This window comes from Megascapheus bottae, chromosome 18 (assembly GCF_031878675.1).
Source record: "Megascapheus bottae isolate mThoBot1 chromosome 18, mThoBot2.hap1, whole genome shotgun sequence".
NCBI classification, from domain to species: Eukaryota; Metazoa; Chordata; class Mammalia; order Rodentia; family Geomyidae; genus Megascapheus; species Megascapheus bottae.
The window spans coordinates 2101191-2106802 of NC_143526.1; the positions used below are offsets into that span (position 1 = coordinate 2101191).

At 43.7% G+C, this 5612-nt stretch overlaps 1 pseudogene; it reads right to left on the reverse strand.

The window, feature by feature from the left end:
- Positions 1-2148: 2148 nt before the first annotated feature.
- Positions 2149-5382, reverse strand: LOC150050003 (transcription factor E2F6 pseudogene; annotated as a pseudogene).
- Between the last annotated feature and the right edge of the window lie 230 nt (positions 5383-5612).

Genomic DNA, 5612 nt, shown 5'->3' on the forward strand with positions numbered 1-5612 from the left:
AAAAAGCTGGAAGTGGTGCTGTGGCTCAGGTAAGTAGAGCCTTGACCAAGGACAGTAGCCAACCCTGAATTCAAGCCCCTAGGCTGGCAAAAATAACACTGATATCAGACCATAACTAAGTAGTAAGTCTCTTAATTACAAGACTAACAATGTGGTTCAAGTTTCCAATCATTCATTCATTTATTCAGTGCTAGCGGGGCTGGGATTCAGGGTCTGGGCACTGTCCCTTAGCTTTTTTATTCAAAGATGGTACTCTACCACTTTAGTTACAACTCCATTTCTGGCATTTGCTAGTTAATTGGAGAGTCTCATGGAGTGTCTTGCCTGGACTGTCTTTGAATTACATTCCTCCTCAGCCACCTGAGCAGCTAGGATTACAAACATGAACTACTGGTGCCCAATTTCAAGTTTTTATTTTTTGAAAGAACTTTGAAAAGGTATATATATATATATATATATATATATATATGTTAGTATGACTTTTATCACACTTTTTGATAATAGTTTCTGATTTCTTTATTACCTCTTGTCTTATAAAGACAATTGTGAAACACAGTGAGCTAAGAAGATAATAAATGACATACCTTCTTTTCATTGATAAACTTTGTGAATAATCTATATTTTCCTAATTGCAAGCAATGTTTTACAACTACTTGCTTTGAACAATTCACTGTAGCCCTACATGCCCTACATGCAACATAACAATAAATATTTTAAGATCAGTTCTGTAGCACAATCACTTAGAAAGTTGATAAAGTAGCAAAAGCTTCCATTCTTTAAAAGAAATATTTTTCCTAGTATTAGTAGATTCTCAGTTCGCACACATTTTCTATGTTGTGCATTTTGGGTCATTGTACAATATTGGAAAGATGTGTGTAACAGCAGCTCCTAGTAAAGATTTCAACTAACTAGTACAGATTGTCATCTATCCTCTGTTTAGTCTCAAAAAAAAGTGTGTTAAGTCAATTCCTTTTTTTTTTTGATTTGTCAAACATTTATTGAGCACTGTTTTTGGACTAGGCACGGAGCCAGGCGTTGACATAACAACCAGTGCAACCAAGTCTCTCAAGGAGCTCACAGTCTAATGGTAAACTCCTGAGTAAACTGAGGCACAGAGTGGTAAATGACTGACCCACTGAGGTAGAAAGAGCTAGGTACTTGCAAATTTGGGACAAGAACTGGACAGAGGGTAGGAGGCAATTCACAAGAAGAGGACCCTTCTGCTGGAGGAACGAGGCTGCACACACACACATTCCAAAATTTGTGGGCAAAAAGCTTCACCTTGTGCCCAACTGCACCATGATTGAAATTCACTGAATTAATCTGTTCCCTTAGGACATTTCTCTATGGCCCTAAAAGTGTCAGGACAGGCCACCGAATTACTGAGACACAGTAACTCGCAGGCAACTGGAAATCAAGAAGGATCGGATCTCAATTTTAGCACTGGTGCCACATTGAAATATTTGGATGAAATCCATGGACTTAAAGGTACCAGCACACTTCTCCAGGTGGAAGTTTGGAAATGCTCTCCTGTAACGCTTGTCCTGAGGATTCTAATAAGTTAGATAGCAAGGAAACTGGAGCACTTGTCTGCCACTTTCCATACACACATGATTTGAGCTGTACAGGGGTAAAAAGCACCACTCAGACACATTTCATCAGTGACCTATACATATACAAGTATCTACAAAGGCAGCGCATGGAGACGCATGGGCAGCACTTCACTGCACTCGTGAACCAGTGTAAGGCAATTTCCTTTGTGAGGGACCACAGCATCCTTTGGGGGAAGGGCAGAGTCCATGGGGAACTGTCCGTGCCCGGCTGGCTCATGTGTTCATGATCAAGTCATTTCAGGAGGCCAGGCATCTACTTCACTAACAATAAGCAGTGAATAATTCAAGAGCTGCTTTCCAATGCCAAAAGTGTAATTCTTCAGTTATCTAAGAAGGGCCACCCCTGCCCCCAGGGCTGCCTGCTGCCTGCTCAGGGGTGCACTTCGTGGGTGATTTATTGCTCTGAGAATCACACCGATGCATAATTCATCTGTGTAAGACGCTCCAGAGAACCATGATCCATTTTACAAATGCCATCCACTGCTCACTTCAGGCGACTCTTCCTTTACTGAGGACTTTCTTCTTTTCCAAAACCTTATAGGTGTTTGCTCTTAGAGGAAGAGGTCCCAGCTCTGTCAGAGGCCTTGCCCTTCAGGTGGGCCTGCTCCATTTCACACAGGTACACATCAATGGGCCGCTTGGTGCTGCGGATGTGCACTGTAATAGAGTCTTCTCTGGGAGCTGGCACGTCCAGCCTGGTTTCCTCGGGCACCTTCACTCCAATGACAATCTGTTCGTGGAAGGCCTGGATGCTGCGAATGTCTTGATAGGTGACATAGACCAGCCTCTCATTCTCCTTGTCGTAGGTTAACTCTAACAGCTGCTGAGCGCAGTCCTTGATTATTAACCCGTCCAGAGCATCTTCCATTGCAGACAGATCAGAGAGTTCTTCCTGCAGCTTCTTCTGTTGGGGCACTGCTCCAAAGTTGTTAAGGTCAGACCCTATCCACCGAATATGGTTCTTTGATTTTTTTTTCAACCAGATCGATTCCATCTAAGACAATGGTGATGTCGTACACTCTTCGTTTCCGCACACCCAGTTTTGTTGCAACCTTGTTTAGGTCAAGAATGCCCCCAGGAGCAGATCTGACAAGATCCGTATATTTTCGAGTTAAATAAACCAGTGAAACATCAACACTAGGTCTCTTCACTTTTAGCGCTTTTCTCACGGACATTGTCTTCTAAATTAATCTTTATTTTGGATGGCAGCAGGCTCTCCACATTGATGGAGCGGCGGCGCACCGTCTCCTGCGCCGGGTCCACCAGCAGGCTGGGCAGCCTCCGCTGACTCGTGCAGCCGCCAGCCGGCGCTCTCCCGCCGGCCCGGGCCGGCTCAGGTGCCGCTCCCGCCGGGACCCGCTGCACGACGCCGCCCCGAGACACCGCCCCACTCTACAGAAGGACGCGCCGCCGCGGCGGCCCCCGCGAGCCCGATCGCTCCCGTCGCCGGTGCCAGGGGCTGCGAGGGGAAGAGGGCGACCCGCGGCACTCAGGACGCCGGGCCCGCCATGTTCCCCGCCTGCGCCAAGTCAATTTCTTAAACACAAGACATCAAGAGATTCATAGCTTGGGAGATAACTTTCAGTGAAAGACCATTTGAATCATAAAGCTTTTGACCAAATCTTTCAACTTCTGCCTATTATCCTCATAATGTGCAAATATGTTCTACATTAAAAATTCTTATTAGATTCTGAGATAGAGTGCTTCTCAAGTGAAATAGGCCTGCATTCACTTAAAAAATGGGAATGATTGCAGATAAAGTGAACATAATCTAATTTAAAAACCAATCTCCGGAGCATATTTAAAGCGGCAATATCATCCTGAATGTTTTGTACGCATTCATTACTGGAATTAATTTTTTTAATGAAGGGGTTATTTTCTTCACTAAAATATGAGAGTAATAATGCTTTCAACCTCCAAAGTAGAATTCTTTTTAATCTCTCTCTGTTTAATGCTTAGAAGGTAAGTATGCATTTGTGCTATACAATTAAAGCAGTTCTGAAACATAAGTATTGGGATAGTTCCTAATGTAATGAAAGCTTGCACTGAAACATATTAACAGTAAAATGAGCAAGTCCATTCACACTGTAATCTCAACACTGGAGTCTGATGCAAAAATATTATTGGTTCAAGACTGGCATGAACTAGATAGTAAGATCCTTTCTAAAAAGAAAGGTAATCTTGGTAATTATGAAGCCTTCCACTAAGGGGCACCAGTGCATTAGGCTTGTGACCTGGGTACTGGGTACTTAGAAAGCTGAGGGTTGCATTTCAAATGTCTGAGGGTTGCATTTCAAAGCCAGGCTAGGCAAGAAAAATCTATGAGATTCTTCTCTCAAATTAACCAGCAAAAATCCAGAAGTGGAAATGAGACTCAAATGGCATAGTGACAGCTTTGAATTAAAAAAACTAAGGGACAGTGTACAGACCCTGAGTTCAAGTTCAGTACTGGCACACAAAATGTCTTTTTTCCTTTCTTTTAACAAATGAATAATGCTCCTAAGATCCAAATATGTACTGTTGTAAGAAAATTGATCAAGGCAAGCCTAAAACTGAGGCTGCCAGAATGCTGTTAGATTCAAAATTAGATTAACCTGGAAGAGAACACCACACAGTTCTCAGCCAGGAGTAAGAACTTTTCACTCCCAAAATGCAAGCCCTAGCACAAGATAGAGACTCATGTGGCCTAAGGAGCAAGCAGCTCTCCAGTACAGGTTTAACTAGGGAAGGTGTGGAGAAAGTGTGGCCAGATCAGGAAAGGTATGTCCAGGTGTGGCTGGGCCAGGAAAAGGTGTGGCCATGCTAAATATGGACCTGACCTCAGTGCCTGGGAACCTCCCATAGTCCAAGGGAGGTGTGACCAGCTTGATCCAGGATGTGAACTCAGAGTAGGGGGAATTAACTGCTTCCAGGTGTGCAAGTCACCTAGATAACACAGGTACTGGACAGACACTTCCTGCATGGTTAATGGGGATGGGGAAGGAGGGACACTGTACATGTGCCAGTAAGCTAGGGGAGTGGTACAAGGACCTTCTCCAGTGGACTAACATTTCAGCCTTTTAATAATTATGAAAAAGGAAGCAGAATGTCTCTGGCTACTTTTTGCTGGCATGGGTATCAGCCCTGGAGGGAAAAGGTGGAGATATGATCCCCTCTGGGAGAAGGCAGCCAGCAGCAGCTGTCCCTTGGTGCTAGATAGTCTTTGGATGAAGTCTGGAAGAAGCCTCATGAGGCAGGGGCTGGGCAATAAGAAAAATATTAGAGAGCACACAAACTACAAAAATCAGGGTTCAGGGCAGAAAATTAAACATTGGATGACTTGGCTAATAATTTGGCTAGTCTTGTGCATTCCAGACAATCCTGGAGTTGTTGGAAAATGTCCTTAGCTACTTCTCACATCTTGCAACTAGGTAGAGGCCATGGTAGACTGGTTAAGAATAAGCAGTCAAAAACTGAGGTTGAATTAGAGTGATTAAGGGACCTGTTAGAAGGCCTTGGTAGATGTCTGGAATAGAGTATATATGGGAGATCCAGAAAGCTACCAAGACTAACAGGCCTGAGTCTAAGACTCACTATAAATACAAATACCAGGTGACAAAAGCAAGAATGTAAATTCCTGTCCAGTTAGAAGGTAGACGGGTACAGATATTAGATGGGCAAGCTTATTAACATGTTTCTCTTGATCTCCTGGCTCTGGTTAATTTTGAAAGGACAGGTACAAAGTGGCTCTATTTAGGATGTGACATCATCTCCTCTTACTATTCTCCATGATTCCTCATTGTCATGACTACCTTTGTCCTGAGAGTCTAGGTGTTTGTTGCTTGGATAGTTTATCCTGGTTGGAATTCACAAGGTTTGAATTTAAGGCCTGTGCACTGTCCTTGAGCAGGTCAGCTCGAGGTTAGTACTCTACCACTTTGAGTCACAGTGGCACTTCCAGCATTTACTGGGTTAATTATAAGAGTGCTGGTTGTGGGCCGGGAGTTTGGTCTAGCGGTA